Below are 13308 nucleotides of genomic sequence, written 5' to 3' on the forward strand. Positions count from 1 at the left end.
TGCAGAAGTAAGGGTGGCAATACCATAATTCCCCCCCTCCCCCAATAACCTTGCAACCCCCCTGCAACTGCCTTTTGGGTTGGGATCCCTAGTTTGAGAAACGCTTGTCTCCCCTGTTAAATCTATTTTGTATAGGGTAAAAGTACACAATAGACCAGATTTTCAGAGTGGAGACCAGATTTCACAGTCTGTGATGCATTTTTCATGGCCTTATATTTGGAAGGGCCCTATTCATGAATAATTCTAATTTACCCAGCTGCACAACAGTGTTATATTGTTGTGTTAAGTCACTAGACAAGATAAAGTAGTAGATCCAGAAGCATGGGAGCACTGCTTGGAAGTAGCCTTGGCTGAAGAGCAGGAAGGTTCTTTAAGATCTAATTACTTGATTTCTGAAGAGTTAGGAGTCAGCTGTATTTCCTGCATCACCTTCTATTGAGGAGGCTATGGAATGACAAGAGTAATCTTTGAAACTATGAAAAAAAGATTCTACACATCTTTATCCACCTGTTGGTTATAGAAGGGAGATAATGTGGAAACTGGATAAATGGTGGAACATGGAGGCGCAGAGTTGTCTGCCGCCACAAAACAAAACCCAAATCCACATGCAAACAAAGAGCTAGTCTCAAAGAATTAAGTGGAGTTTGCACAACTGTACTTAATTGGACAGGCCTTAGAGATTTCCAGAAAAGCTCACATTTAGACTAGTTCATGTCTAGAGTCTCAACATTTGGCATTTTAAGTCCAAGATCATAACATATAATTATTCAATTCATATACACAATGCTTTGAAAAAAGTAAGTTATGGATGACCACCTGTAACAGTCACAAGTCAATACAAGATAATTAACTCAACATGGGTGATTGTAACTATGTAAATTGGAACTGTATGTTAGTTATACGAAGTATGGAATACAAGTTTATTTACTGCATGTGAACTGCCTTTAGTGTCTCACTAGAAAATAAAACCATATCTTGAAGCCTTATAAAACATTGATACAATGAAATTATTTCCATATTTTCATACTGTATTCTGTTTGTTTGGATTTTGAAGTGTTTCAGCTAAACTGAGACAGAATTTTTATACTGTAGTATTGCATTTACATGCTGTCAGATGAGAACTTCAAAGTCTGAGAAACTTTGAAAGAGACATTTTAATAAACAAAACATAGTCACATTAGTTTAGTAAAGAGGACACAGCAATAAGAAAAAAAATGGAAGAAGTTAGCCAATTCAGTGGAGGGGAAGTCTAGTATTACTACTCCTTTGTTGACGTTGTTTATTCAATAAAGGCATTTGTATTTAAGATGTGCTAAATAATTTTACTTGGATTAGAGAATGAATGAATGATGCTGACATTTTAGAATGCCAGTTCAACATAACTCCCATCCTGAAGAGTAGTGTGTGTACAACTTTAATTCACCTGACTACCCAGGAACAAATACACTATAAATACCATGTATTTAGGATGTCACTAAAATATACTCTACAAGTTATGTAACAGTTTAACTCTTTACATGCCACTCCTCTATACATATCCAATTAAATACAAGATCATATAGCCTTCCTTTATTTCTTCATCAACTGTGTGATGACATAGATAGAAAGTAGTAAAATGGATTAATGAACAGGCCCTCTCTTTCATAAATACCTACATTAAAATACTGATAAAGTGATATCATTGTTCTATTTGTCCACATCAGAAAGCTACCACGAAATCTGGTATGATTGTCTAGGATATTTCAGGTCAAGACTGAGAAGTATCACCTTATAGTAGAGGTTCTCAAACTGTGGTCCGTGGACTACCAGTGGTCCATGAGCTCCATTCAGGTGGTCTGCTGATGGTTCCCTCCAAGGGGCACACCTGGGTGGCCACAAATGAGAGAATAAAGGGCCACCCACCTAATTAGGTGCCTGGACCCTGGAGAAGATGCACATGTGAGGTGAGGTGGTGGCCTTGCGGGGGATAGTGGGTAGGTGGGAGGGGGCAGTGGGCTGAGACGAGGGGGTGGGAGGAATTTGGGAAATGCAGGGCTGCGGCAGCCAGAGAAAGAGGTGACTTTCCTCAGCTCCAGATCTGCGGTTGCTGGGGAGAGATGGCCCTCTTTCCTAGCCTCAGCTCTGTGGCTGCTGTGGTAGGGGAGAGAGGGAGACCCCCCCCTTCTTCACAGCCCCAGTTTGGGTGCTGCCGCGATGGGGGAGAGCGAGCACATCCATCACATTAGAAAGGTAAGACTACTGATATTAAAATATGAGTTGTGTCCTTTTATTTGTAGAACAAAAAAACATTAATTATTATGAAGTTTTTTTTTATAAAATGCTTTTATCCAAAGCACTTTACATTAGTTAGCTAACGGTACAACCAACATTTGGAAAGATCATTAAATGGTCCGCTGAGACCCTCAGCAATTTGCAAGTGGTCCGTGAAACAAAAAGTTTGAGAACCACTGGCTTACATACATCACAGACCCTGATCCTGCAACCACATATGCACGTGCTTAATTTCATGCAAGCAGTAGTAATTGGCTAAGATGAGACTACTCACATGATTAAAGTGAATTATATGTATATCTTCAGGATTGGGATCACAGTTTGGTTAGCTAATTCCCTTATCATCAACTTATTAAATTATCATCAATCTGTTGAAAAGGCATATTGAACTCGTTGTGTGAAGATTTTAGAAATGCAAATTTGATACCAATGTTAAAAAATAAAGCAAAATAGGTGACCCTGGCAGTAGCCAACTCATGTGTCCAGTAAAAAAGATGAAAAATATAATAATTGGTAAAAACTTAGGATACCAGACCATGGATATTAAATATTAGAGTTATGAAGAACAAGTGTTACCTGATAAACTCAATAGCTTTTAATAGATGGACAAAGTCAATGGATAAAAAGAATGAAGTACATGTAATTGTAATACTGCCTGCAGTGACTCAAGAACATGAATACCAACTTCATGACAGACTGTTAGGAACCAGGACACAAACCCCAAACTGGTTATGAGTTCTATGCTTAGCTTTCACCAACCAATTATCAAGTGTAAATTCCTCAGGCACTATACCAGTCATAACATGGAGTCACAGACTTGAGTACTCTAATTTATCTTGCCACCCAGGTGTTTGTACCTTTGTCATAGCTGGTCCTTCACACCGGGAATCACAACACTATACAGGTTACTCCAAGTCCCAAAGGACCAGTCACTTATCTAAGTCAGTGGCCCCCTAGATCTCATACCAAAAACAATTCTTGTAGCCAATCCTATAATAAACTATACCAAGATTTATTAAATAGGAAAAGGAAACCAGAGACTTATTTACAAGGTTAAAGCAGGTAAGCATATATACACCCAAATCTTAAATTTCAAAAGGTAATAGAAGTCCTGATCTACACTGGGGCGGGGGGGATTGATCTAAGTTATACAGCTTCAGCTATCTGAATAACATAGCTGAAGTTGACGTACTTAGATCAACTTACCGTGGTGTCTTCACCGCGGTGAGTCAACTGCTGCCACTTCCCCATTGACTCTGCTTGCGCCTCTGATGGCGCTGGAGTATAGGAGTCCACGGGTGGGTGCTCGGGGGTCGATTTATCATGTCTAGACTAGACACAATAAATTGATCCCCTCTGGATCAATAGCTACTGGCTGATCTGGCAGGTAGTGAAGACATACCCAAAGTGTCTATAATCAGCAAATTCTATATGTCCTTTAGGGCTAACCACTTGGGGATCTCTTGCTTATGCCTAGGAACATCTTGCCCCCCAGAGTCCAAGCAGCATAAAGATAATCAGTCACTTCATTACTTGAAACATTTAACTTAGACTGGACTACGCACCAATAAGTATGGCTTTGGGAATCATCTTGCACTGACTATGGGCTGGATTAAGTTTCTAGGGTTATCCTAGTTAGGAGAATATAGTAAAGTCTGCCTTAGAGACCACCTCTGAAGAGAGACCACCTGTCACAAGCGACTGTGTGCAGAAGGCACAGAACATCACCTCTCTCTGGTGTGCAAAACTTTGAAGAGAGACCACATCTTACAAGTAACTACTTTTGCTATCTCCCATAAGGAGTCGCTCTTGGAAGGTTTTACTATATGTACATCTACTGCTCTAACCTTATCTGCTTATATATCAGGTTATTTAACCCTTCCATTGCATGAGAATGAGGTTAATAAGCACCATTTAAGTCACAAAAGAGCGATAGTGCCAGGGCTGGTTCTACTGTTTTCACTGCCCCAAGCAGCGTACTGAATTGGCGCCGCGGACGGCGGGGACAGTCCGTGCGCCGTTAGGGTGGCTTCGGCGTTTCCGCAGTGGCAGCAATTCAGCAGCAGCTTCTGTCTTCAGCCAGAAGACAGAAGCTGTGCTGCCGCGGACAACTGAACATAGAAGCTGCCGCCGAATTGCCGCCGCTGCGGAAATGTGCATGTGGCCCCAACGGCGCACAGACTGCCCCTGCCATCCGCGGCGGCAATTCAGCATGCTGTTTGAGGGCAAAAGCACACAGACTGCCGCTCCTTGCAGATTGCCGCCCCAAGCACCTGCTTGGAATGCTGGTGCCTGGAGCGGGCCCTGGATGGTGCATTGTACTGTTCAGAGTGGCTATATCACAGTAATGTGGTAATAGCACTGCTAATTATTTTCGCTAAGGTCAGCTCCCCTGTCATGCTGTGCTAACAGACAGTAGCTACGCATCTTTTTCAATTTTTGAAATAAGCTTTTACATCCTTCTTGCACCATTTCCCCTGAATATGCAGCATCTGTTTAGCCCCAAAAGCTGATACAATTGCAGCAGTCACAACTATGTTATCTTCATCCTCTTAAGTGACACTTGCTAAAAAAATTCAATTGACTTTTGACTGCACTTGCAGTTTGCTATTTAGAAAGTTTGAGATCAAATAACCAAACTTAGACAATTTATTGTCTAAAGAGTAAGTAGTACAATATAGAAAGAAGATATACACACAGAGCCCGTGTCTTGCAGCATGCAGTTCACATTACATAGAAGGTTTGTGCCGAAATTCACCCCGCAAAACTATCATATTTATATTAGAGCAGTTAACAAGCTAAAAGCACTATGCACGTTACTCAAAACTAAAGTTACCAGTCAGCTTTTTCTTTTTCTTTTTTAGTACCAAGGAGTACTTTTCCTTAACTCTGTGCTGGATACCACACTCCAAATCAATTGCCTGTTTTTTTTGTTTTTTTTTAACCAAGGCAGAATGTTTATGTATCTAGTATTTGACAGGTTTCCTATATTTCGGTGCCAAAGCTGACTTCCGCTTTGCAGAGTGTTATGGGATACTTAGCATGGGTGTACAAAATTGTGGGAAGAGCATAATACTCAGTTAACATAACTTCCCAACACCTATATTTAATATATTAATGCCATATGGAAAATACCTCTTAATGTGGTGTGTGTAACATATGTTTTGGGGAACAGTTCCCCATTTGGCCCTGTGATTATTATAAAGGTAACATTTTTTTAATTGGAGATAGGAAAGAGAGGTAAGAACATTCATGTGAGATTTATAGTGTGTTAGCAAACTGCTTAAATGGCAGTACAATTAAAACTAATACTCACTGTAACACAAGCAAAGTTTTAAATGCATCTTCTATCCAAGTATGAAGCATTAATATTTTCAGATCAACATCATGGATAAGGTCACTCAAGGCTTCTTCTGCTTTATGAATGTCATTGGTAATCTGAATAATGTGAGTGTCTTTTTGACTTAATAATGTTTTAAAATTGAAGGTTAGTGGATCAATATGTATGCTAAAAACTGGTATGTATTTTTTCAACTTTATCCTGATTGGGGCTTACTTGGAATCATGAATTCATTTTGAAAAACTGGAATAGGCACTATAGCATGACCCATAAGCTACTTACATGAAGAGTAAAACAAATTTGGAGCAGTGACATTACGAATGAGGTCTTCATGTGTAAATTTCTTATAATTACTTACTACACGGTACTGTCCCTCTGTATTATAGGTCAGGGGTCAGCAACACATGGCACGCGAGCCGATTTTTAATGGCACGCAGGAGCCTGCCGAGACCCCAGTGTGCCATTAAAAATCCTGCCGACGGGGCAAGCTGCAGGGTCCGCGCTGCCTGGCCGGAGCGCGGACAGAGCACAGCAACCCGCCGGCTCCTCCCCTGCCTTCCCCCCCTTCCCCTGGAGCCCTGCCACCCCGTACAGCGCTCTGGGGGCTGGGGCTGCGTGCTCCTGCATGGCAACATTTGGCTCCATGGGGAGGGAAAACCGCTCCCCGCTCATCCGGAGCAACGCCGCAGCGCGCACAGTGCTCCGGGGGGCGGGTGCAGCGGCGACAAAACTCTGGATTAGCGGGGAGTCTCGTGGTAAGGGGTCCGGGTCTGGGGCCGGGGGAAGGTTGGATAAGGGGTGGGGGCAGTCAGCGGACAGGGAGCAGGGTGGGTTGGATGGGGGGGTGGGATCCCAGGGGGGTGGTTAGGGGCTGGGGTCTCTGGAGGGGGGAGTTAGGGAGCGGGGGGGTGCATGGGGCATGGGAGTCCTGGGGTCTGTAAGGGGGTGAGGGGTGGATAGGGGTCAGGGCAGTCAGGGGACAGGGAGCAAGGAGGGCCCGGGGGGGTGTCTCTGGAGGGGGTGGTCAGGGGACAAGGAGCTGAGGGGGTTGGATGAGTCGGAAGTTCTGGGGGGGCTGTCAGGAGGTAGGGGTGTGGAGAGGGGTTGGGGCAGGCAAGGAGTGGGGTGGGGGGTTGTATGGGTCCAGAGTTCTGGGGGTCCTGTCAGGGGACGGGGAAAAGTTAGATAGGGATGGGAGTCCAGGGGGTCTGTCTGGGTGTGGGAGTGTGGATAAGGGTTGGAGCAGTCAGGGGACAGGTAGGGAGTAGGGTCCTAGGGGGGCAGTCAGGGGACAGGGAGGCTTAGATAGGGGGTGGGGTCCCAGGAGGGGGTAGTCGGGACAAGGAGCGAGGGGGGTTGGGGATTCTGGGAGGGGGGCAGTCACCCAGCCCTCTGCCCTGAGCCCTGACTCCCCCAGCACACACACACACACAGCTCTCTGCCCTGAGCCCTGTACCACCCAGCCCTCTGACTCTTTCAACCCCCCATGACCCCAGCCCTGACTCTGGCACCCCCACACATACCCAGCCCCGCTACCCTGACACCTGCACCCCCCTCACATGCCCCCAGCCCTCTGCCCTGACTCTTGCACCCTCCATATCCCATGCACCCCGCACATCCCCACCCTGAGCACCAAACGGGCACCCCCTCTCACATTCCCACCTGCACCCCTCACGCCAAATGGGAGCTGACCAGGTAAGTGCTCCCACACCCAAACCTCCTGCCCCAACCCTGAGCCCCTTCCCTCATTCTAGTTCCTGGCCAGACCCTCCACCCCCAGCCCTGTGCTCAGTCCACTCCCACCCTCAGCTTAGAGCAGAGAGAGGAAGAGAATGAGCCAGAACCAGGGAGAAAGTAGGTACCCACTGTGTGTGGGGAGGGCCGGGACCCCAGACTGGCAGCGGGTTGAGCGGGTCTGGCAGCCAGGGTGCCGGCTGGCAGGAGCTGGCGGATGTAACCCCTGAGTGGCAGTGGGCTGAGCCGCTCAGCCCACTGTCAGTCTGGGATCCCGGCTGCTGGCCCCGCACAGCCTGCTGCCGGTCTGGGGTTCTGGCTGCCAGACCCTTCCCAGCTGGGGTCCTGGCCGCAGGCCCCACTCAGCCCACTGCCAGCCTAGGTGAACAGAACCCCAGACCAGCAGCGGGCTGAGCGGGCTGGCGGCATAAGATCAACATTTTAATTTAATTTTAAATGAAGCTTCTTAAATATTTTGAAAACCTTGTTTATTTTACAATACAACACTGGTTTAGTTGTATAATATATAGATTTGTAGAAAGAGACCTTCTAAAAAACATTAAAATGTATTACCGGCACCCAAAACCTTAAATTAGAGTGAATAAATGAAGACTCGGCACACCACTTCTGAAAGGTTGCTGACCCCTGTTATAGGTAATCCTTACCATTGGGTATCAGGAGACATTAGCGGCTAACTTCTCAGGCCAGTGCAGACACACACAAGAATTGTGATGTCATAAACATTACATCTATACATGTACTGATATCCCTTAGCAGAACAACAAGCTATGTGCGGTGCCTTCCAGATTTGTGTTTCTGAGTGATACATCAGTAGATGAGTACATCCAGGTGTTCCTTGAAGACATTGTCTTACAGGTAACTTACTGAATGGCGAATAGTCAATATATTAAATATTAAATGCAGTGTAAGAATCAGATATCGGTAAAGATACCATAAAAGAAATATACATGGAACCTGACACAAACCATGATTGCTTTGAACAACATGTGCCTCAGTTAGGATGTGGGGACACTGACCTCACAATATGAATTTGCCAAAGGAAACTTGTTAACAAGAATCTATGATAGGCACTGAGGAGAGTACCATTTAGCTAATCGATCATTATTAACATACTCCCAAAAGAACTGTTATGGAAGTTAATATAACTTCCATAAGTGATGGAATTAACTTGTTCACCTACACGATTTTCCCTTGCTTGCTTATTTTCTGTGATCAATTCATTAATCTTTTCTTGTTTAAATAGCTCAACAATATCATGCGTATTATACACTATTCCTCAGGATCAGAGCCTCAGTGCCATGGGTTTAGAAACAGTTTCTGCTGCATGATGCTTAAAATAGTTAACGTGCCTTTTTATATCTTTCATAGCTGCTCTGTTCCAAATGGACATGCCAGATCCAAACAGTCCAGAAATGGAGCTAACAATTCTAAGTTTTGGAGTTTACTTCAAAAGATATCAGACTGCAGCATAGTCTCTTGCCTAGCTATTGAGGCTCATGGACATTCCTGATATAATGCTAATATACTTCCTTGCTAGTTAACATACAACAGTAATGCACTTGCTCTTACACAATTACCAAATTTAGCCATATTTCAGTGAGAGATTTAAAACAGTATGTGCACAAACTGTAAATTTTTAAGCAATATCCCAGGTGACCTATGCAGGAAAAATGTGTTATTACTTTTACTGGTAACTTGGGACTATATAGTTTACCCATGATAGGATGGATTACAGGAGTTTGGGTCATTACCATCTGTGTTGCCTTTTGTTTTCCAGCCCCAGCTCCCCATTCTACAATACATTAACGTACCAGCGCTTTCTGCTAAGTTTATATAGATTCATCTCCTTATCTTAAGTCGGGTTAATAAAAGTTTACTTTCCCTTCCAAGACCCATAGGTATTCATTTTATTTCCTGAAAACATAACCCCTATGGTTTCAAAGTGCCTTAAAACTAGAGTCATAAATTTGCTGGGGCTCCCTTCAGTGTCCCCAAGTCCTTTATCCTGAGGCATGAACATGACTGGGCATTGAAAGGTAACTTCATCCTCTTTGGATTACACAGACCATATCTCTGCTGTCAGGCATAATTGTGAGCTCATTTCTCAACTTCGACAGTAGTGGTGTGTACACATAAAAGCATGATCATCAGGCAGTCTCTGGACGGCAAAGGACTTACTTTTAAACAGCTTATCCACTTTATTTTCAATAACCTGAATTTTATAAACGGATGAACTCAGTTTGTCCACAATGGTAGGAACCAAGACATTAGTGCCATAAATTATGCTCCTGTACAGCATAAGCCAAAAGCATAACTGGTCTCCCATTTTCCATCATTTATTTGTCAAAGCAGTCTTTTGCCTTCTGTTTTGCCTTGCCCAATTCTTTGGACACATACAGATGCATGTTTGTTTTTCTGGTACCATGGTGAACCCTTTATCTCTTTGTTCTGAACACATGTATCCCAGCCTTCTTCAGTACAGCCTTTCCAGGGGTGAAAGTAACTTACAGGACTTACCAGTACTGCTGGAGTCCTGAGGGGGGGGCGTGGCCTCATCTGAAAGAGGTGTGGCCTTAAGCAGAAGAGGCGGGGCCTCTCAAGATTTAAAGGCCCTGAGGCACCGGCTGTGGCTGGGAGCCCCAGGCCTTTAAATCAGCCAGGGGCTCCCAGATGAAGAGGTGGCTGGGAGTGTCCCGGGGCTCGGGGCAACTTAAAGGGTCCAGGACTCCAGCTGCCACGGGGAACCCTGAGTTTTGCCAGGCTGGGGCCGGGATTTAAAGGGCCCGGAGCTCCTGCCTCTGCAGGGAGCCCTGAGCCCTTTAAATCCCAGCCCCAGCCTAGCCGCCGGAGCTGCTGCTGGGATTTAAAGGCCTCTGGGCTGTCTGCAGCCGTGGGCAGCCCAGAGCCCTTTAAATCCCCGCCGCGGAAGCTGGTGCGGTCCAGCACGACGTATTGGCTCTTGCTGGTACACCGTACCAGACCGTACCAGCTTACTTTCACCTCTGAACCTTTCTCACCTTGAAGGAGCTGGGCTTGGCTATTATAGGTCCCAGATCCCTCCGTCTCCTAGCAGCCTCTGAGAGGATTGGATAATTGGAGCTGATTGGTGTCAGTTTTTTCTTTTCTTTCCCTTCACTCTGTCACACAACTAAGAATGGGTTCCTTTAACAGGAAATGTCAGGAAACCTTAATAGGCAATGCTACCAGCCCCTCTGATGCTTCTAGTAATTCATTATCACATGTTTTGCTGTAGTTTATTGCTTATGTAATGGTAGTAATTTAACTACCGGTGCTTTAAAAAAAGGTTTCTTCAAAAAAAAAAACAGTGTAATAAACAACATGAACACTCAATGTACAGAGGATATATATTTATTTTTTAAAATGTATTGGATTTATTTACATACATATATACACACACACACACACAAAGGCTGAACAGGGCACGTGTACACACTTTTGGCTCACCTAACATAACTTACAGTATTATCAGTAATATATTTTTTAAGTGCAGCAGTACAATTCAGATATAGTCTACCACCCTGTAAATAAGGAAATTAAAAAATTTCATCTCCTAACTGTTCCCCATTTATATTTCCACACACACCATTTTCAAATGTCCGCGGTGCGGGGGAAGGAGGAGATAAGCTGCGTAACGTGCCCCAAAGTCTTAAGATTTTGGCTATTTTGGACCAGGTGAGGGAGTGAATTCCTAAGCCACAGGCCTCTCCACTAGGGAATTCAATCCTATCCAGAACAGCACTTAGCTCCTTGCTTAAATTGAAGTCAGTTGGACTTAAGCACGTGCTCAAATTTAAGTGTTTTCCTGAATAGGGTTTTAAGCATGTTCCTGAATTGGGGCTAGAAAAGGACTGGCAGCAGTCCTTTCTCATTTATATCAGTAACTCCAGCTCAAACTCCTTTGCTGGGTTTGCAGTGGGTTGCAGACTATTGTACAACGATAGCATGTTATTCCACACAAAATTGGAGGATTTAATTACAGATGGTGTCATTCTAAAATGTTTAGAAATTCAGAAAAGCTTTTAGAAAAAGTCTTTTGCTGCATTTCTTCATCCTTGAGGTGCTGCAGGAAGTTGAATAGAGACCTCTGGTGTTCATTTAATTTATTACAACATTTACATTTGATTGATGTGATTTTATGATTTTTTTTTGTTAAAAGCATGTGAACCCTATGTTCCTTGTGTCTTTATAGGTACACATTAAGTATCACATTAAAAAAATCATAAATCTCACAATACCAGCTGGCATAGTTAATAAACCCATAATCTTACCCCTGTTGAACTATATCAAAGCCCTGTAACATCTGGCAAGTTTTAATTTCTATATTATAGTGAGGTTTAATTTCAACTACAAAGCCTCCAGATATGGTCATGGCTAGAATTCTGAATCCATAGTTTATTTATGCTGCCTAAACTGTGTTTGGTGGATATGAAGACTGCCAAGGTTTCCAGGGCTTTATCCTATCCAGTTAGCACTAAAAATAATTGCTAAGTAGTGTACAATTTTTTTTTTTTGCTTTTAGGTCTGCTACAGTTGAAAACAAAGATAAGGATTTGCCATTTATTTCTAATGCTCTTTCCATCTGCTATACTGCATCTGCATTCTCTGAGGATTAGAAGGTATGCAATCTACCTCTGGTGCAAAGGAAAGCAGTACTATTGTAATCAGAAATGTTCAGAAAAAGACTACCCTGCTGTACCTGTCTTTATTTCCCAGACTCTGCTCCTCAGACAGGATTTCTATGCATATACTCTTCCTTTTTTAACAACCCAATATGTAAGGTTTGAGGTACTTACAGTGCTCTCCTTAATACAGGGGTCCCCATCTAAATGCGCCCACGTCCTGGCAGGCGGTGGAGCATCCGCCGAAATGCAGCCGAATTTCTGTGGCACTTTGGCAGCAACGCCTCTCGGTGACACTGCGTGCCACTGACAAGCAGCGTCATCGAGAGGTGTTGCCGCCAAAATGCTGCTGAAATCCGGTGGCATTTCGGTGGATGCTCCACTGCAGCCATAGTCCTTCGTCTGGCGCCTACCAGACGAAAAGGTTGGGGACCACTGCCTTAATATAACCAAATTTCAACATATCTATCTTGCAATTTGTGGTGGGCTGGAAAATAAGTCAGAATAAATCCCTGCACCCCTACATGTATATTATATTTGGTAATGTTTTCTCCCCTGAGCTGCCAAGCCACCTCTCATTTTGAACAAGAGGGTGTAAGTTCAGCGTGAGTACTGATTGCTGTAAAATGTCAGAGGCTAATACTTTTCCTCTCTGCTAGAACTTAATGGAGCATGTGTGCCTTGCATATTAGTTCACTGGAGGCTACACCAAGTGATATATGATCTGTATAGGCACTTTCAGACAAGCCATACCATTAATAAAGCTTCCACAGCATCCCCTCAGCTATATGAAAAAGCACTTTGAAAAGACAAGCTAAAACAAGTCATTGGTCTTGCTGAAGGGATGAGTGATAGGCTGCTGAGGGAGGAGAGAAACAGAATGAAATTCAATCTAGGCATTATTTTATCACCATCCTTTATCCTTGGTTCAAGGTTACATATCTTCCAGGGACCTGTGAGCTGTCAGCTGGGCACGTCAGCTCACATTTGAAGCCTGTCAAGTATTCTTTCCCCTCCCCTTGAAATATCTCTCACTATATTAGTGTGATCAAAAATCTCCCTGAGGGGTAGCAACGAAAGCCCTTCTCTAGAATTGGATGTTGTCCTATAGCCTTAGAATTTAATAAAAGCAAAGACCTCTATCATGCTGCTTTGGAAACTATAGGTCACATATTACCTCAGGTGCTGTCAGTAGTAGCAATTGCCTGCAGGACCTGCCTGAGCATATATTACTATATGGTACACACTGAAGATCTATGAAAATCCTAACTAGATTATTCAGTAGGAGGTTTTGGGGGTGAG

The sequence above is a fragment of the Chelonoidis abingdonii genome, chromosome 3 (genome assembly GCF_003597395.2).
Source record: "Chelonoidis abingdonii isolate Lonesome George chromosome 3, CheloAbing_2.0, whole genome shotgun sequence".
Taxonomy (NCBI): Eukaryota; Metazoa; Chordata; order Testudines; family Testudinidae; genus Chelonoidis; species Chelonoidis abingdonii.